The sequence below is a fragment of the Amblyraja radiata genome, chromosome 17 (genome assembly GCF_010909765.2).
Source record: "Amblyraja radiata isolate CabotCenter1 chromosome 17, sAmbRad1.1.pri, whole genome shotgun sequence".
Taxonomy (NCBI): Eukaryota; Metazoa; Chordata; class Chondrichthyes; order Rajiformes; family Rajidae; genus Amblyraja; species Amblyraja radiata.
Window position 1 is genome coordinate 2,432,459 of NC_045972.1, and position 21,684 is coordinate 2,454,142.

Sequence of the window (21,684 nt, forward strand, 5' to 3'; positions counted from 1 at the left end):
CATTGGCCATCTTCATTCTGTCCACTGCTCCACCATCCCTGCAAACACATTGGTTAATATCTTGTGCACTCTCTCCGAAGCTTCGTGCCTTTCTGAGGGCAAGGCAGCCAGGACTGGATGCACCACTCCAGCTGTGGCCAAGCCTGTGTTTTACAAAGTTTTATAAAGTTCCCCATCACTTTGTTCTTGTACCCTGAGCCGTTATTTATAAAGTACAGGCGTTTTTAAACAACATCCTAAACTTCCTCTTTCAGTAAACTAGGCACATATATCACCCACGTGTGTAAGAGGGATGTGAAGGTCTGATGAAGCGTCTCGACCCGAAACGTCACCCATTCCAGAGACACTGTTGTTTCTTCATTCCTTTTAGAATTGTGCCCTAACTAGAATTAGTTTGCATTGCCTTATTCTTCCTCCCAAAATGAAATATTTCACATTTGAATTACAGCTGTAACCAGCCTGTTCAAACCCAATTCTGTATTTGCCTCCAATTCCATGAATATCCCCAGTTCACAGTATCATCTGCAAATCTGGAACTCCAGGTCATTTAATGCGTGTGAAGAAAAGGTGGGTCTTATTCTGCCCTCTGGCCAATTTTACAACTTACAATTAACCTACAAACCTGGATATCTTTGGAGTGTGGGAGGATACCAGAGCACCCGGAGAAAACCCATGCAGTCACAGGGAGAATGTACACACTCCGTACAGACAGCAACCTGTAGTTAGGATCAAACACAAGTCTCTGGTGCTGTCAGGCAGGAGGTCTACCGATCCGTCACTGTGCTGCCCTGATTTAATTGCTCCCCTCTTCTGTTGGTTAGCCAGTTTTATTCCTTGAAGCAAAGTTTACGTTGCAGAGAAAGTGAGAACAAAATAGATAGATTGGAGACCAGGAGACATTTGAGATGAATGTCGATACCAGCTGGATCGGTGGAGATGCAACTAGTGGCAGACAAATGAAATCTTAAACACCTGTAGAAGTGCAAGAAAAGAAGACAAGCTCATGGTTTGAAATGTGGATAGAAGCTTGGGTCTTCTCAAGCTAACATTGGACTTAATTGGAATTGTGTAGAAAGCTGAAGATCTACTTTAGGTTTCAGCCATCTGCAGAATGACCAGGATACTGCCTGGATTAGACAGAATGCTACAATAGAATATTAGCTATAAGGGGAGGTTGGACAAACTGAATGTTTTTGCCGGAGGGTCAGAGGCTGAGATGAGACCAGATAAAAGTATATAAAATTATGAGAGATATATAGATGGAGTAGGCAGTCTTTTCCCCAGGGTGGAAATATCAAATACGAGAGGGCATAGAGTTAAGGTGAGAGGGAGAGATGTTTAAAGGAGATGTGTGAGGCAAGTTTTTCTTGCACAGCTGCAGGTGTGCTGTCAGGGGAGGTGGTGGAAGCAGATACAATAGTAATCTTTAAAAGGCATTTGGACAGATACATGTACAGACAGGGAGTAGAGGGATGCAGACCATGTCCATTCAGATGGGATGAGTTAGGCTGACATCATGGTCGGTGCAGACACTGGGACAAAATGGCCTGTTTCTGCGATGTAAATAAATGTTCTACAATCTATGAAAAATATATGTTCTACAATATAAATTGTCCTTTCTGGTTGGTCTCTAAACTAGATCAGATGTAATGCTATATGGCTTTATATAATTGAGAAAAAGAACATATGCAGACAGCAGTCATTGGTTGCACATGTTCCCAGCCAACTGCCCACAAATAACAATATTTTTATATCTTGGTCAGCGGGTAGAAGTTTTGCTTCCATTTTATGTTGCAGAAATCTTTCTCATGTACTTAATTTTTTGCAAAAACAGCTCCTTGTTTATTATAGTTGTATTGAATGGAAAAATGATGAGAGCAAGTAAATGGTTGAGATTTGGGAGGTTACTTATCCAACCACTGAAACCTGGTGGCCATTCAGTTGTGCTTTTAAAGTTTCAGCTGGATTCTGTGCTCCAACCTGTTGGATATTGTATGAAAATTAGCTTTCAAGTTTACTTAAACAATTGCGATTGTAACATTAAATTATTTCTGCAGTTGTGCTGGATGTGTTGAGTTCTTGGACAAATTGGAAAATTCTTCTTAGTGGTCAGCACTCAAGCAAAAACCTTCCAATCCCTCTGCCAGAGTTTTGCAGTTCTCTGCAAACCTGCATATTTCTTGAAGGATTCGTGATTAACTTTGTCCATTCAGTGATATGATAATGATTCTGTTTTCTCTTGTTAGGTGGCAGTGTGATCCACACGCACTGCACAGAGACGTTAGAGACCAAGACTATTCTTAGTCTGTTTGGCATTCCACTATGGTACCAATCTCACTCACCCAGAGCTGTCATTCAGGTATATAATCCTTGTACTGCTGCTCCCTTCTGTCTTGAAAGCAGTCACCTTCGAATACTCTCCTAGAGGCAGAAAGGTACAGGGACCCTATAGGTCCACAACTTCAAGATTTGCTGCTGGGGGAACCACAACAAGTGTGTGTCTTCTGCTTTCCCCAGTTTTATGTGAGACATAATCTGTCTGCATAACAGTTCTTCCCAGTCAGAAGAATGCAAGGTATTGATGTATATGTCAAAAACATCATGTATTGGCCCACCATGCGTGCTTGTTCAGTACCACAGTTGTGGGATATGGAATAGAAACATGGAAAATATGAACAGGAGTGAGCAATGTGGCCCTTCAAGCCCACTTAACCCCTCAGTGTGATCATGGCTGATCATCCAAATTGAGTCCCCAGTTGGGGGACTCCCCATACCTTTCTCCCCATACCTCTTGGTCCCTCTAGCTACAAGAACAATATTTAACTCATGAGTATATTCAACTATCTGATTTCAATTGCCTTCCATGATAGAGAATTCCTCTGGTTCACCACTCTGGATGAAGAGATTTCTCCCCCTCTGAGTTCTACATGACCTTGCCTTATCCTCGCACTGTGATCCTGGTCCTGAAACTCCCCAGCATCAGGAACATCTTACCTCTAATCTTTCCAGTCCTGTTAGAACTTCTAAATTTTGTAAGTTTCTATAAAATTATCATTCCTTCCAAACTCCAGTGAATATTGACCAGATTGCTCTTCATACGTCACCCCTGCCATCCCTACAATTAATCTGCTGCACTTTTGATGTGTTCCCTCCATAGCAAAATATCCTTCCTTAAGGAAAAGTGGGCTCCTTCCATCTGCTTTAACCAAACTCTGACGCTTTCTGCTCCCCATCACCTGGATGTAGATTGCCAGTATGTTTGTCAAATCATCAATTGAGTTCAGATTTTTAAAATCCACTTATGGAGTCATATAGCACAGAAACAGGCCCTTTGTGCCCAACACGTCCACGTCAACCATCCCTGTACAACTTATCCCATTTGCCTGTAGCTTACAGAGGTGCCTAAGTCCAGAGGGTTGAGGTTTTAAAACAAAGAAAGATTTAGAGGAAATCAGAGGAAGCATTTTTGTGTTGCATTTGATCACACTGCCCGATACAGAGGTCCTGCTGGTTCAGGTACTTGTCCTGATACTTTGTAAATGGTGTGAGAGTATCTGTGTTGGGGGCAGTGTGTTAAACATGTCTCAGTAACTCCTGTTCTCTGCATTAACTTAATAATTGTCACACCATGAACCAAAAGCAGCAATGGGCTCTGCTGGAAAATTGTAGCACGTTTTCTCATTGTGCAGGGTTGAGGTAAATTGGGAGAAAACATTGAGTGATCGAGACTGCAGATTCCTGCCATAGCAACCCCCACCCCAACAACCCATCCCTGTTCCCAAAATAACCCTTGGCATCTGTTCTATTCAAGAATTGGTCTATCTCTGCCTTAAAAATATCCACTGACTTGGCCTCCTCTGTGGCAATGAAGTTCCTCCTCACCTCATTTCTAAAGGTACACCCTTTAATTCTGAGGCTATGGCCTCTGGTCCTAGATTCTTTACTCAGAGAGTGGTAGCGGTGTGGAATGAGCTTCCAGTGGAAGTGGTGGCGGCAGGTTCGTTGGTATCATTTAAAAATAAATTGGATAGGCATATGGATGAGAAGGGAATGGAGGGTTATGGTATGAGTGCAGGCAGGTGGGACTAAGGGAAAAAAGTTGTTCGGCACGGAATTGTAGGGCCGAGATGGCCTGTTTCCGTGCTGTAATTGTTATATGGTTATATGGTTAATTGCTACTTGTTCACAGGGCTTGGATGATGAAAACCAAGCCGAAGGGATCCTATTGGGACAGTACACGTACAACGAGGAAGGGGTTTCAATCCAGACGTTTGAGGTGCAGGTATGGAAGTGAATAAAGGATCATTGATTCTTTGCTGGAACAATCCTATAACCTTGGCCTTTTCCTGCAAGCTTTTATTTTCCTTTGCCTCAAATATTTATCTATCTTTTACAAAAATATACTTTGCAATTTAGTAACTGTTAATGTGCCAATATTTGCCAGCTAGCTCAGTGGTGTTTGAACTGTGATTCTGAGTTTTGGTGCTGACTTCACCCATGTTTTAGTTTAGCTTAGAAATACAGTGCTGAAACAGGCCCTTCGTCCTCACCGACCAGCGATCCCCGCACACTCACACTATCAATAGACAATAGGTGCAGGAGGAGGCCATTCGGCCCTTCAAGCCAGCACCGCCAGTCAATGTGATCATGGCTGGTCATCCACAATCAGTACCCCGTACCTGCCTTCTCCCCATATCCACTGACTCTATCTAGCTCTCGAAAGTTTCCAGAGAACTGCCCTCTGAGGCAGAGAATTTCACAGACTCACAAGTCACACACAAGGGACAATTTACAAGTATATCAAGCCAATTAACCTACAAACCTGTATTTGGTGTGGAAGGAAACCGAAGATCTCGGAGAAAATTCACGGGGAGAATGTACAAACTCTGAACCCAGAGTTGTAAGGCAGCAACTCTACCGCTGCGCCTCCGTGACACCCTTTTCTCACTTAAAACATATTTGCTTCAGGCAAAGGCTTTATAGAATGCCAAGCTGATTCATTCCTGTAATGGAGATCAAGGTGGCAAAGACCAATCACATGATCCAGGAGCCACCAGTGAGTGATGGGGATGAACTCCAGTGAAGGCAACTAAAGCTTGAAATTCTGGCACCGTGCTGTTTTCATGCAGTGTCTTGATATCCCTTTTACTCTGGAAACTGCAGTATTTACTGTGATTAGAAAATAGGTGCAGGAGGAGGCCATTCGGATCATGGCTGATCGTCCACTATCAATAACCCGTGCCTGCCTTCTCCCCATATCCCTTGACTCCACTAGCCCCTAGAGCTCTGTCTAACTCTCTCTTAAATCCATTCAGTGACTTCGCCTCCACTGCCCTCTGTGGCAGGGAATTCCATAAATTCACAACTCTCTGGGTGAAAAAGTTTTATCTCACCTCAGTCTTAAATGACCTCCCCTTTATTCTAAGACTGTGGCCCCTGGTTCTGGACTCGCCCAACATTGCATCTAGCTAGTCCTGTCCTTTTATGATTTTATGTTTCTATAAGATCCCCCTCATCCTTCTAAACTCCAGTGCACCTCCCCCTTACTTAACCTAACCCCATTGAGATAATAATCTGCCCCCTTGTATTTGCCCCCAAAGTGGATCACCTCACATTTATCTAGTCTTTTCAAACATTCCTCGTATGACAGTCCCACCATCCCAGGGATCAATCTCGTGAACCTACGCTGCACTGCCTCAATCACAAGGATGTCCTTCTGAAATTAGGATACCAAAACTGTACACAATACTCCAGATGTGGTCTCACCAGAGCCCTATACAACTGCAGAAGAACCTCTTTACTCCTATACTGAAATCCTCTTGTTATGAAGGCCAACATTCCATTAGCTTTCTTCACTGCCTGCTGTACCTGTAAGCCAACTTTCAGTGACCGGTGTACAAGGACGCCCAGGTCTCGCTGCACCTCCCCCTTACGTAACCTAACCCCATTGAGATAATAATCTGCCACCTTGTTTTTGCCCCCAAAGTGGATAACCTCACATTTATCTATATTATATTGCATCTGCCCACTCACTCAACCTGTCCAGGTCACCCTGCAACCTCCTAACATCCTCTTCACAGTTCACACTGCCACCCAGCTTTGTGTCATCCGCAAACTTGCTAGTGTTGCTCGTAATTCCCTCTTCCAAATCATTAATATATATGGTAAACAGTTGCGGCCCCAACACCGAGCCTTGCGGCACTCCACTCACCACTGCTGCCATTCTGAAAAGGACCCGTTCACTCCTACTCTTTGCTTACGGTCTGCCAACCAATTTTCTATCCATGGCAACACCCTACCCCAATACCATGTGCTCTAATTTTAGTCACCAGTCTCCCGTGCGGGACCTTATCAAAGGCTTTCTGAAAGTCTAGATACACTACATCCACTGGCACCCCTTCATCCATTTTACTTGTCACATCCTCAAAAAATTCCAGAAGATTAGTCAAGCATGTTTTCTCTTTCATAAATCCATGTTGACTTGGACTAATCCTTTTACTGCTATCCAAATGCCCCATTATTACCTCTTTAATAATTGACTCCCGCACCTTTCCCACCACTGAAGTCAGGCTAACTGGTCTGTAATTCCCCGTTTTCTCTCTCGCTCCTTTCTTGAAAAGTGGGATAACATTAGCTATCCTCCAATCCACAGGAACTGATCCTGAATCTGTTGAACTTTGGAAAATGATCACCAATGCATCCACTATTTCTAGAGCCACCTCCCTGCGGACCCTGGGATGCAGACCATCAGGCCCAGGGGATTTATCATCCTTCAGTCCCATTAGCCTACCCAATACTATTTCTCGCCTAATGAAAATGTTTTTCAGTTCCTCTACCCCCTTATAGTACATCTGGGAGATTCTTTGTGTCTTCCTTAGTGAAGACAGATCCAAAGTACCTATTCAACTCTTCTGCCATTTCCTTGTTGCCCATAATAATTTCACCTGTGTCTGCCTTCAAGGGACCCGTTGATTGTCCCCGTTGTGCATCTGATGTGGTCTCCGCATTGGTCTTTGCAGGGTGTTGTCATTCTTTCTTCGTTTGGGGCATTGCCACAGACGTTCGACCAAGTTGATCATGCCCAGGATACTGCGTCATAAACAACAAACTTGTTTGTGTTTCTTCCAACCATTTTTCTGCATGATATTTCATCTACATGTCCCTGCTCATTCATTTCACCTGTTGAAATGAATGAGCATTCATCCAAAGAAGCCTCTCCTAATCCTGTTCAGCCACTCTGCTTTGGTTAGCAAACTTCTATACATTTTGATCCCTTCGTCCAAATTATTAATGGGACTTAGTTGGACACTTTCTGAAAGTCTAAATACACACCATCTTACACCTGCTAGTTAAACCTTTAAAAACAACTTGAATGGATTTGTCAAACATTTGTCATTGAAAATCAACCTTGACTCTACCCAGCCTATTTATGTTAAGCATCATGTTACTACTTCTGTATTAATAGATTGCACTATTTTCCATTACTCTAAAATGCGGATTGATCTGTAACTTCCCATTTTTTTGATCTCCCTCCTTCCTGGAATTTGCTACTTTCTGTTTTGTGGGAAAAGTTCTACAATTTATGGAATTTTGAAAGATGACAACCACTGTTGCTAAAGCCATCCTTCAAAATATTAAGATGCAGTTTGTCCAGCCATGGGGATTTATCATCTTTAGTTACTTTATTTCCCCCAATGCTTTCTTGTTTACTAATGCTAATTTCCCCGAGCTCCTTCATTCAGGATGTATTGTTCTCCACAATTTCTTTCTACCTTCACATTGCAACACAGGTTGGAACCTAAGGTCGGCCCTGTACTGGCCTCTTGATCCCCAAGATCTAACCCCAATCATTCTTGTTCCTGCGCCACTGATCAGCTAAGACTTACAATGAGGGCCCTATTGTAGATTCCTGTCCAACCCCCTTCCCGAAAACTTGCTGGCAGCTGATTCCTTCTCAACTGAACAGATTTGCAGCCCCCTTCAGTAATGCTCATGGGTCTTGGCTGTAAGATCTGACCCAGGCACGGAAATCACTATCAAAGCGTGGGGGGGACACAATTTATTGGCGTCCGCGTGCGCATACTCTCACACACACATGCACACACACACACACACGGCTTCGGAGGCTTCAGCCGTGGACCCTGTGGAGACCCACTGTCAAGCGAGAGAGGTGGCGGAGCAAGCACTTGGTGCTGGTGCTCGGTCTGTTCAGCAGCAAGAGTGAGATCAATACCTTGCTAGTGGGGAGAAAAAGACTCTGTACAGACAGCGCCCAGAGTCCGGATCTAAACCAGTGTCCCCGTCGCTGTGAGGCAGCACCAACGTGCGGGCCGAATGGCCTCTCTCTCTCTCTCTCTGTTTCTCTCTCTGTCTCTCTCTGTCTCGCTCTCTGTCTAATTTTTTTTTCTTCTTTTCTTTTTCAATTTTAAAACTTTATTGGCATGATAAAAAAATACATTGTTATATTGCCAAAGTATAAAACATGACATACATATTTAAGATGCATAAGTATAAATACAAGTATACAGTGCATGGATAGATATGTCCCTGTACATAAACTCGCAATAGGCATATAGCCCTTTATTGATTGCCACACGTTCTTGCAGCTGTAAGCAGTACAACACAATAGCAAGTTTAGCAATTCAATATTAATTTCTTAGTGTCAGTTAATGTCAATTAGTGTGTGCGTACACTGTCTCTCTGTGTCTCTCTCTGTCAATTCAATTAAAAAACTTTATTGGCATGATAAAAAAGATTGTAGAAACAAGAACCTGCAGATGCTGGTTTACTGAGGAAAGACACAACATGCTGGAGTAACTCAGCAGGTCAGGCAGGTCCAGGAATGCTGCCGACCCACTGAATTACTCCAGCATTTTATCTTTCCAGAATAGAAGTTTATTTTTCATGGCCACTTTATTCACAATTTGTCAGTTGCCACAAAGCAAGCCTGTGTAAGTAAGCTTGTTCTCTCCCCATCCACGATGCTACATGCAGTAAAGCTGTTGCTCCCAGTATTTCCTGCTTTCATTTCAGATCCATGTTCTTCTCACCTCTAAAGCATCGACCTTTTCCATGATAAAATGCTTGTTATCAATGCTGTATGTAATTGAATTGAATGTTCTGAAATCCATGATCAATAGGATGTTTTAAGTCTGGTTTGAAGCTAATCCATCTTCTCTCCTGCCTGCAGTACTTTCATACTGAAGCATAGGTTCCCTGATCTGTCGTCATTTTTTTTTTGCTTTGTAGAATAAAGCTGCTGCAGCAGTCAAACTAATTGAACTGCGGGTGCATAACAACTGGGGCCATCCAGAATACACTTGCCTCTACTGGTTCCGTGTCCACGGAGAAGCAGCGATGTGATTCTGGAGGTCAGCTACCCCGCGCTGTGCAACACTAACAACCTCGATGTAATCTCAATTCAAAGTTGATTTCCTGCAACAATGTCAATTTCTGTCATAAATGTTAATAGTGTTTTAAATTATTGATCATTATTTATATTAAATATATTTAGAATGATCCTTAATTTGAATGTTTTTCATTTACGGTGGGGGAGGGGGTGTGTGTGGGGGAGGGTGTGTGTGGGGGAGGGGGGGTGTGGGGAGGGTGGTGGGGGGATGGGAGGTGAGAGGGAGGGGGTTGGGGGGAGGGGGATGTGGGGGTGGGGGGGGGGGATTGTGTGGGGGGGTGGTGTAGGGGACCTCCAGAATCACATGGGGTGTGTGCTTACCAGTTCCCGGCCCCGGCAAGAAGACCAATCTGCTGATCTCACAATTTCTTAAAGCTTCATAACTTTTGTAATCTTCCACCGATCGGAACAAAACATGGTGTGCTTGGAGCAGAGGAGAACGATGAGTAAAGTGGCGAAAACAACCTAGCGATATTGGGTACCGTTTTTGCGCACATTTGAAAAAAACACAGAACGGAAATGGTCAAGATGAGAGTTTTATTAATATTATATTTATATAGAGATGAATATAGATAGATAGATGGTCATTACTTCCCAGGGGTTCTTTTTACCTTAAGCTCCTTGTAGATGGTTTATGCATGCAACCTATAATGTAGCTATCTCATCACCACTAACAACGCCCCATCATATTAGTATAACTGTAGTATCCTCCCTTTGTTCCTCCCACTAGGTCCCAGTACGCCTGAAGGCTGGATGCAGTCAGTGCTGGGACGTGTGTGCCATGTGCTATATTAAACTCCTTGTAAAGGTTACAGTGTATCAGCTATTACTCCTTTACATGGTGTCAGAAAGTTAAACTCGCGTCTCCCGTTTACCGGTTTTCTTTTATTTTGTCCCCGTTAGTGCCCAGTGTTGGGCTTCCTTTGATATGGCATCCTCATGCCGAAAGCCATCTCCCCTTGTCTTTGACGCTGACATTGCGGAGCGATGGTCGACTTTTGTGATGGACTACACTCACTTCGTCAATATTGAGCACCGGAACGACCCAGCCGCGGTCAAAGCCTCACTCCTGCTCAACCTGGCCGGTCCCGACGCAATGAAGAGAGCTCAGGCTTTCGTCTACGAACCAGCAGTCCTGGATGACAACGGCCAGCCGGTCGAGCCAGCTGAATCTGCCGATGACCCGTATGTCTTTTGCGCAAGTTTGCGGAGATATGCGACCTGCCCTCCAACCGTATACTGGAGCGGGCCAGGTTTTTCTCACGTAAGCAACAGCCGGACGAACCTGTCGAGTGTTTCATCACTGACCTGCGCTACCTTGCTCAGCGGTGCCGTTTTGAAACCATGCGTGACCAGCTCACCAGGGACATTCTCGTCACTGGCATGCTTGACCAGAAACTACGTGCCGACCTGCTGCAATGGCCTGACCTAACCCTGACTCAAGCAATGCATGCGTGCCGCATCGCTGAAGCGGTTACCCCTCCGCATGGGCAGAGGGGATCTGACAGCCGAGCCATAAATCTGACTGGTGTTGCTGGACAACGACGCATGCAGGACAACTTTCGCCCTCCACCGCGGCCCGTTCGTACATCTCGGGTCCCGCGATCTCAGAAGTGTCCAAACTGTAATTATGTGCATCCTACTGAATCACAGTGCCCAGCCCTCGGAAAGACTTGCAATTTCTGCAGGAAAATGAACCATTTTGCAGCTGCCTACCAGTCCCGTGGGAAAGTGCCCTCAGCTCCTAGACAAATCCTAAACAACCTTCAGCAAGTTGATAGTGAGATGGATTCTCAGTCCTCTGTCGACACTGCCCCCAGCTCTGAGCTCAGCTATTCCATGGGAGATGCAAGTGTTTACACTCTCCTCCACAGCCGATCTCGCCTCCCCGATCCATCTGTGCTCATTACTGTGAACAACAAGTCCTTCTCTGTGAAGCTGGATACGGGGGCAAAAGTGAACGTAATGTCAACATCACTGTTCCACAAGATAAGGAATAATGAGCTGTTGACTGCAGATCGCTCTGTTTTGCGTGCCTATGGGGGAGAGGAGCTAACACCTGTGGGGAGGGCGACCTTCCACTGCGTGCTACAGAAATCTTCCCGTGACCTGTCGTTCTTTATTCTGGATTGCGACTGTGTAACTTTACTGAGCAACCAGGCCTGCCAGGATCTTGGTCCGGTGTCCTTTGACCGTACGGTCCACGAGGTGCAAGCAGTGATGGATCCACTATCCGAGTACCCGGACCTGTTTGACGACAAGTTGGGGAAGCTGCCGCTGGTGTATAAAATCGCAACTGACCCATCCGTGGTGCCCGTGATCCGTCCACCCCATAGAGTGTCGTTCGCCTTGAAGGGCAAGGTGGAGAGCATGCTGAAAGACATGGTCAACATGGGAGTGCTGGAAGCTGTCAGCGATCCAACCGAATGGGTCTCCACCATGGTCGCCACAATGAAGAAAGGAAAAAATGAAATACGGGTATGCATCAACCCTAAGGACTTGAATCTGGCGATTAAACGGCCCCCCTACCCTATGAGGACTGTTGAAGATGTTGCCGCCCAGGTCGGACAAGCCGCAGTGTTCTCCGTCCTCGATGCCAGAAGTTAGTTTTGGCAAATACCCCTGGACAAACGTTCCACGGACCTAACCACGTTCGGTACGCCCTTCGGCAGGTTCAAGTTTTTGCGGATGCCGTTCGGCATCAACTCCGCCAGCGAGGTATTCCAGCGTTCTATGGAACAATTGTTTGCAGGTCTGCCCTGTGCGATTATTGTGGACGACATTCTGGTCTATGGAAGGGATGTGGCCGAACATGACCACCACCTCCGACGGATTCTGGACCGTGCACGGCAGATCAATCTAAAGCTGAACCAGTCAAAATGCAGGTTCCGTATTTTCACGGCCAAGGGGTTAAAGCCTGACCCGCAAAAGACCAGCGCCATCTCAGAGCTGCCTGCCCCGACAGATGTTATCAGTCTACAGCGCTTCCTGGGTATGGTCAACTACCTGGGCAAGTTTATCCCTGACCTCAGCGAGTTGAGCGCACCCCTAAGAAAACTCACTAAAAAGGACATTGCGTGGTCATGGTTTCCACACCAGCAGGCGTTTGACCTGCTAAAGACGAAGCTGATCAGCACACCTACTCTGAAGTTCTTTGATCTACTGCGTCCGGTCGTGGTCACTTGCGACGCTTCTCGTTTTGGACTGGGTGCTGCTTGCCTGCAGCCCCATGATGGTGACTCGCTGCTGCCTATCTTTTATGCCTCCAGGACCATGACGGACACAGAGCAGCGCTATGCTCAGATAGAGAAGGAGCTGCTGGCGGTGGTGTTTGCGTGTTCAAAGTTTAAGGACTTCCTATTTGGCACCAGGTTCACCGTGGAGACGGATCGCCAACCCCTGGTGACGATACTTAACAAGCCTATACACTGCGCTCCAGCCAGGCTACAGCGGATGATGCTGCAGCTACAGCACTTTGACTTTAAAATCGTGTATAAGAGGGGCACCGAGATACATTTGGCTGACGCGCTGTCCCGGGCCTCCCTGAGGACCCTGGGATGCAGACCATCAGGCCCAGGGGATTTATCATCCTTCAATCCCATTAGCCTACACAATGCTATTTCTCGCCTCATGAAAATTTATTTCAGTTCCTCTACCCCCTTAGATCCTCTGTCCTCCAGTACATCTGGGAGATTGTTTGTCTCTTCCTTAGTGAAGACAGATCCGAAGTACCTATTCAACTCTTCTGCCATTTCCTTGTTGTCCATAATAATTTCACCCGTGTCTGCCTTCAAGGGACCCACATTTGACTTTGCTACTCTTTTTCCCTTAACATAGCTAAAACATAGAAACAAAGAAAATAGGTGCAGGAGGAGGCCATTCGACCCTTCGAGCCAGCACCGCCACTCATTGTGATCATGGCTGATCGTCCCAAATCAATAACCCATGCCTGCCGTCTCCCCATATCCCTTGATTCCACTACCCCTAGAGCTCTATCTAACTCTTCTTAAATCCATCCGGTGATTTGGCCTCCACTGCCCTCTTGGCACGGAATTCCACAACTCTCTGAGTGAAAACGTTTTCTCTAACCTCAGTCTTAAATGACCTGCCCTTTATTCTTAGACTGTGGCAGAGTTAAAGGGAAAGAGAGTAAAGGGAAAGTTAATAACCCCAGAATTAACGGGAAAGGAAGCTCACAAAGGGTAGGAGAGTATGGCCAAGTGTAATAGGGATCGATGTGAAAGGTGAGATGCGTAAGGAATTAAAAGTATTGTATATGAATGCGCGAAGTAAAGTAGATGAGCTTGAGGCTCAGTTAGAGGTTGGTAGATATGACATTGTGGGGATTACTGAGACGTGGCTGCAGGAGGATCGGGCCTGGGAACTTAATATTCTGGGTTATACTTCCTATAGAAAGGACAGGCAGGTGGGCAGCGGAGGGAGGTGTAGCTCTTCTGGTGAGGAATGGAATTCAGTCCCTTGCGAGGGAAGACATAGGGACTGACGAGGTAGAGTCACTGTGGATTGAGTTGAGGAATTGTAAAGGCAAGAAGACACTAATTGGTGTTATCTACAGACCCCCAAATAGTAGCCCATATGTAGGGTGTAAGTTGCAGAAGGAGTTAAACGGCCAGGAACATCGGGCCTCCGTAGAGGCAACTGTGGAGGCCTCAATTGGCTCGACTATGGGTGAACTGGGGTTGGGGACTGGACTTTGTGCCTTCCCTCATGGTGGGAGCCATTGTGGGGGGATGTTCTTTATGTTTAAATCTCTTATTAATGTTATGTCTGTATTCTTTCTTTATGTGCTGCATTGGCAAGAAGCATTTCACTACACCTAGGTGTATGTGACCAATAAATAACCTTTGAACCTTTGAACCTTTGAACTGGCACGTAACAAAGGTAATGCCACTGTGGTGATGGGGGATTTCAATATGCAGGTAGACTGGGAAAATCAGGTTGGTTCAGGACCCCAAGAAAGAGAGTTTGTAGAATGCCTCAGAGATGGATTCTTAGAGCAGCTTGTAATGGAGCCGACCAGAGAAACGGCAATTCTGTATTTAGTGTTGTCCAATGAACCAGATATGATAAGAGAACTCGAGGTAAAGGTCTCCTCGAGAACTCGAGGTGAGGTAGTGATCATAATATGATTAGTTTTAATCTGCAATTTGAGAAGGAGAAGGTTAAAGTGTCAGTGATGCAGTTGAACAAAGGGGACTATGAAGGCATGAGAGGGGAGCTGGCCAATGTAGACTGGAAAGGGATCCTAGCAGGAATGACGGTGGAACAGCAATGGCAGGAATTTCTGGGCATAATCCGGAAGACGCAGGATCATTTCATTCTAAAAAGGAAGAAAGATTCTAAGGGGAGTAGGAGGCAACCGTGGCTGACAAGAGAAGTCAGGGATAGAATAAAACTAAAAGAAAAGATGTATAACACAGCAAAGAGTAGCCAGAAGCCAGAGGATTGGGAAACTTTCAGAGGACAAGAGAAGGAAACAAAACGGGCAATAAGGGCTGAAAAGATGAAGGACGAAGGTAAGCTGTCCAGGAATATAAAGAAGGACAGTAAAAGCTTCATTAGATAAGTTAAGGGAAAAGAGTAGCAAAGTCAAATGTGGGTCCCTTGAAGACAGACACGGGTGAAATTATTATGGGCAACAAGGAAATGGCAGAAGAGTTGAATAGGTACTTCGGATCTGTCTTCACTAAGGAAGACACAAACAATCTCCCAGATGTACTGGAGGACAGAAGATCTAAGGTGGTAGAGGAACTGAAATACATTTTCATTAGGCGAGAAATAGTATTGGGTAGGATAATGGGACTGAAGGATGATAAATCCCCTGGACCTGCTGGTCTGCATCACAGGGTCCTCAGGGAGGTGGCTCTAGAAATAGTGGACGCATTGGTGATCATTTACCTAACCTACCTAACCCCATTGAGATAATAATCTGCCCCCTTGTTTTTGCCACCAAAGTGGATAACCTTGGAAGACAAAGAGGACGAGGATGTTGCCAGTCTGGACCCAAGAGACTGAGCAACAAGGGGAGATTGTGCAAGCTAGGGGTTTGTTCCTTGGAGCACAGGAGGATAAGGGGTGATCTTATGGAGGTGTACAAAATCATGAGAGGAATTAATAGAGTGAATGCACAGAATCATTTACCCAGGGTAAGGGAATCACAGTGCATGTTTAAGGTTTGAGGGGAAAGATTTAATTGAAACCCAAGGAACAACTTTTTACATTCGGATGGGGTGGGTGGAGAGGAGATATGAAATAAGCTGCCAGTGGAGGTAGTTGAGGTAGGTACAATAACAACATTTAAAAGACACTTGGACTTGGATACGAAAGGTTTAGAGGTATGTGGCCAAATACAGGTGAATGGAACTAGCTTGGATGGGACATCTTGGCATGGATGAGTTGGGCTGAAGGGCCTTCTTCAGTGCTGTATGACTTTATGCTGGCCTTCATCGGCCAAGACATGGAATACAAGAACATGAAGATCACGGTATGACTTTATAAAACTTGGCTTAGGCCATAATTGGAGTACTATGTGCAATTCTGTTCTGGATATTATGGGAAGAACATGATGGAACTGAAGAGGCCCGGTGCAGCAGAGATATGCCAGGATCTGGTTTGGGTTGAAATGTTTCAGTGATGAGATCCCGAGCTTTATCAGCTTTAATTCACAATTCAGCTTTGTTGGGAATAATTGTACACAAAAATCAATTAATACTAGAACCAGGAATATAAAAACACTGCACTAATAGCAACAATTCACTAATCTGGATGATGTGGCATTGAACCGTAGCTAAGAGTGACCATGCTATTTTAGAAAAAACAGGGGGGAAAAAGTAACTAAGAGAGTTAATCGTACAACATCAGTGGTAAGGAAACTCATGAAAATCATAATGAAAGAAAGAACAGAGAACCAGGAAGAGAAAAATAGAATGAACAGCACCCTTCTGCATGATGACACATGACTGTGTCGCCAGGTCCACTACTAACCATATCATCAAATACGCGGATGACACAACAGTAGTGGGCCTCATCCGCAATAACGACGACCAGGCATATAGAGAGGAGGTGGAACAGCTCGTGAGCTGGTGCAGCAGGAACAACCTTCTCCTAAATGTGAACAAAACCAAGGAGATTGTCGTCGATTTCAGAAGGAAAATTCAGCCCAGTCACACTCCACTTTGCATCAACAACTCAGCAGTGGAGCAGGTGAAAAGGATCAAGTTCCTGGGGGTGCATATAACGGACACCTTAAACTGGTCCACAAACATTACATCTCTGGCAAAACGGGCACAGCAGCGGTTGTACTTCCTCCGCAGGTTGAGAAGTTTACACCCCCACCCTCCCATCCTCGCCAGTTTCTACAGAAGCACAATTGACTCGGTCATGACCAGCTGCATCTCTACGTGGTGCAGCAGCTGTACAGCTGCGGACTGGAAGTGCCTTCAGAGAGTGGTGAGGACAGCGGAAAAAATCATTGGGACTTCTCTTCCTTCAATCATGGACATGGGGTACAAGCGCTGTCTGATTAGAGCTAAGGGCATTACCAGAGCCCCCACACACCCACAATTCGGACTGTTTATACTGCTTAACTCTGGGAGGAGGTACCGCAGCATGAAGAGCGGGACAACCAGGTTCTGCAACAGCTTCATCCCCCAGGCCATAAGATTACTGAACAATCAACAAAACCGAGGCTAGAACTTTTTAAATATCGACACTTTTTAAAAACTTTTTATATATATTTATTTTACAGAACCATGCACATGAGGCATTTTTATGGACGCACCTAGCACTTTTACTTTTACTATTTACCTGATTGGAGAGTCAAATGCAACGAAATTTCGTTCAAGGTGCACTGTGTCTAGGTGTATATCTGAATGACAATAAAGTTTTCATTCATTCATTCATTCATAATGAAAGAAAAATCACATGAGACTCATTTTTCAAGGTACTTTGAAAATACAACAGGTAGATTAGATAGCAAGGAAAGTGGATGTTGGCGAGTTATAATTCCAGATGGCTTTTGATAAAAACCCACACAGGTTGCGAAACAACTTTAGAGCACATGGAAGCGAGTAATAGAGTGATACAGTGTGGAAACAGGCCCTTCAGCCCAACATGTCCCAGCTACCTAGATCCACCTGCCTGTGTTTGGTCCATATCCCTCCAAACCTGTCCTGTCCATATACCTGTCTAACTGTTTCTTCAATGTTGGGATAGTCCCAGCCTCAATTACCTCCTCTGGCAGCTTGTTCCATACCCCCAACATCCCTTGTGTGAAAAAGTATTCCTATTAGATTCCTATTAAATCTTTCCCCCTATGTCCTCTGGTTCTCAATTCACCTACTCTAGGCAATAGACTGTGCATCTACCCAATCTATTCCTCTCATAATTGTGTACACCTCTATAAGATCACCCCTCATCCTCCTGCGCTCCAAGGAATAGTCCCAGCCTGCTCAACCTCTCCCTATAGCTCAGACCCTCTAGTCCTGGCAACATCCTCGTAAATCTTCTCTGTACCCTTTCCAGCTGGACATCTTTCCTATCAGATAATATTATTGGCCAGATTATAATATAATTGGCTAATATTGATTTCATTCAAACCAAGGACCACGAGATTGTTGAAGAATGAATAGGCATGGAAACAAGGCTGAAAAGATGAGCCACAATAGGCCCATGGCTTCAAATATCATCAGAACTCTCACACACTTTAGCATTCTGTCCCATGTTGACACTGCATGTTGACATCCCACACACTGGCTACAGTAGCCAATTAACCAACGTCTTAACCACACGTCTTTGGAATGTGGGAGGAAATCGGAGCACCCAGAGAAACCCCACGTGGTCACAGGGAGAAGGTGCAAATTCCGTACAGACAGCACGTGTCGTCAGGATCTCTGGCACTGTGAGACAGCAACTCTACCACTGCACCACTGTGCTTCCCTATGGTTGAAGGAATAAAGGCATAGACTATTTCCTTCATGGGGAAAGACAAAAAAGACAGCCAGAAACATCAAGGACCCACACCACCTTGGCCATTCTCTCATTACTCCTGCCATGGGGAAGGTGGAATAGGTGGGAATGTGGGACATCCAAGATGGTGGCGCGCAGCAGAGCAGCGGCTACTCAGCTCCCGGCAAACGTATCTCTAATCCCTTTCGGAAAGTGTGCGGTGAAATACAGTTCAGCCAAACTTTTACATCTAAACGATATCTCTTTACATCTTTTACATTTACATCTAAAAGCAGCGCTGGGCAGACTGAGGCTCCTGAAGAGAGTGAGTTGGAGCAGGATAATACACCGGCTGAGAGGAAGGAGGAAGCGGTGTTCACGGAGGCAGAAGAGGGGTAAGTGAGCCGGCCTGCTAGCCAGGCTAAGGGCTAACAACACACCCGCTTTTCCATCACTTTTCCTGGCTAATGTTCGCTCGCTGGACAACGAGATGGATCTGATGTGGCTCCGAATGAGCAGCTACAGGGACATGGAAAACTGCTGTGTATTTCTCCTGACGGAAACATGGCTACATAATAACATGCCGGACTCAACGTACCAGATCGACGGACTACTCTTCTTCAGAGCGGACCGCAACATGCTGTCGGCAAAAACTGGCGGAGGTGGACTCTGTGTTTACATCAACAGAGGGTGGTGTACAAACGTCCCTGGTAAGCAGCCATTGTTGTGAAGCAGTTGAACATCTAACACTGAAATTCCGGCCGTACTATTTGCCCCCCCGGGAGTTTACAGTGGTGGTTATTGTGGCTGTTTACATACTGCCGAGTGCTAATGCTAGCCAAGCTCTCAGGGAGCTCCATGACCACATCTGTGCGCTCCACAACAAGCACCCAGAGGCTTTCTTCCTGGTTGCAGGAGACTTTAACCACATAAACCTGTCGGACACTCTGCCACGGTTCTGCCAGCACGTCTCCATAGCAACCAGGGGGAATAACACACTGGATGGTGTGTATACAAACAGACGGGGTGCATACAGAGCGCTCACTAACTCACTGGGGTACTGACTGACATCTATAACACCTCCCTCTCCCAAGCTGTGGTGCCCACATGTCTCAAGACCGCCACCATCATCCCTGTGCCAAAAAAGTCAGTGGTGTCAGGCTTGAGTGATTACCGTCCGGTGGCTCTCACCCCGATAATCACAAAATGCTTCAAAAGGTGGTTATGGTCCACATAAAAGACAGCATTAACATCAATGTGGACACTCATCAGTACACCTACAGGAAGAACCGGTCTACATCTGATGCAATCTCATCCGTCATTCACTCAGCCCTCACTCATCTGGAGAACAGGAGTTCATATGTCAGATTGCTCTTCTTGGACTTTAGTTCTGCCTTCAATACCATCATTCCACAGACTTTAGTCAACAAACTGCTGTTGCTTGGACTTAAACCATCCATGTGCAACTGGGTACTAGACTTCCTGACCAACAGGCCACTGTCTGTTAAAATCTACGGTGTCTCATCCCATCCCCCCATTACCCTCAACACCAGCTCCCCACAGGGATGTGTCCTGAGCCCCCTGCTGTACACTCTTCTCACTTATGACTGTTCAGCCAAACACCCGAACAGTCATATTGTGAAATTTGCAGATGACACGGCCGTGGTGGGATTAATGTCCCACAATGACGAGTCGGGCTACAGACAGGAGGTGGGAGTCTTGAAGTCTGGTGTATAGCAAACAACCTCTACATCAACGTGGGGAAGACAAAGGAGGTGATTGTGGACTTCAGGAGAGGCGGAGGAGGAGAAGCTGTGGAGATGGGGCCCAGTTTTAAATATCTGGGGGTGCACATTTCTAACGACCCCACCTGGACCTGCAACACGTCAGCATCATTAAAAATTAATGATGCATTGTAGAGGATGGTCAAATATTCCCAAAAAATCACAACTAACTGCCTCCCTGCAATTGAGGACATTTACATCAGCAGGTGCAAGAGCAAAGCCTCAAACATTATGAAGGACCCCACCCACCCGGTAAATGTACTCTTTGCCCCCCTCCCCTCAGGGAGAAGTCTGCGCAGCATAAAGGCCAGGACAACAAGGCTAAAAGCCAGCTTCTTCCCCGAGGCCGTGAGAATTTTCAACTACCTACCTCACTGACTGAACCCTCACTACCTCAGTGAACTGTGTGCCGCTACTGCTGCTGCTATGGACATTATTATGCTGCTGGCTTTTAACCATGCTGCTTTTCTACTTTTTACTATTTATTTATTTATAGGCTCATTATTATTTAGATTTATTGTGGAAGGTTTTTATATGTTAGAATTTATTGATGTCTTTACTGTACTTTATTGATGTCTTACTGCACTATTACGCTGCTCGGACCCGAGTACAAATTTTGTTCATGATTCATGTGGAAGCATGTTTTTATCAAATGACAATAATAAATGAACAATAGGAGTCTGGGAACCGTAAACTCACTATTCAGGAACAGCTTCTTCCCATCAACCATTATGCTTTTGAACACTACAAACACCAACTAAACTATGAACTATGGTTGCACCGAGGATTTCAACCTTTTTGCATTAACATTGGTCTTTTTAAATCGATTGAACTTTTTATTTGTTTATAGCATTATCTATGAGCACTGTGTTTACACAGCTGTTGTGCTGCAAGTAACAATTTCATTGAAACTCTTAACTCTCTCGGGAGAAATTCAGCATGTCTGCAATAATTCTTACAAACTTCTACAGATACACAGTCAATCTCCAATTGTGATAACAGTGAGCACAAGAGGAATGATTATCCCACTACACTCAAACTGACACCCTAATATTCAAAGCGATGTGCTCCTCGTTACTCCATTGTCCTCGCGATAACACAGAGGAGACCCCAGGATGCCGAAACCAAATTGAAAAAGATAAACCCAAACTGGAACCAGAGAAACCACGTTTGATTTAGCTCCAGAATATAACACCCTCACCAAAAAGCCCATGAATTCCCACAACAATTATCCAACTCCCACAGCCCCGTACACTGAAAACCAGTCCCAGTAATTCAGAGTACGATCTTAAAACCCAAACTGTAGAAGTAGTAGAACCAGTCCAGAGACTCAAGTATAATGCCTTTAGATAACACAAATCTATTCAATGAAAAGGCAGCAATGAACAATAGGTTCCTTTACCCCCCCAAATCTATAATAATTCTAAACGTACAAAAGGGAAAGCAGTTCTACTAAAAATTGAAGTACCGCTCTCGTCTTGAATCGGAAATAGGACAGTGACCAGATTCCTTCCAAACTAAAAT

At 45.2% G+C, this 21,684-nt stretch overlaps 1 protein-coding gene across 1 annotated transcript in view; it reads left to right on the forward strand.

Moving 5' to 3' along the window:
* LOC116982966 overlaps positions 1-21,684 on the forward strand; it is a 230,634-nt gene that overhangs the window by 146,515 nt on the left and 62,435 nt on the right. The gene's annotated exons all lie outside the window — the stretch shown is intronic.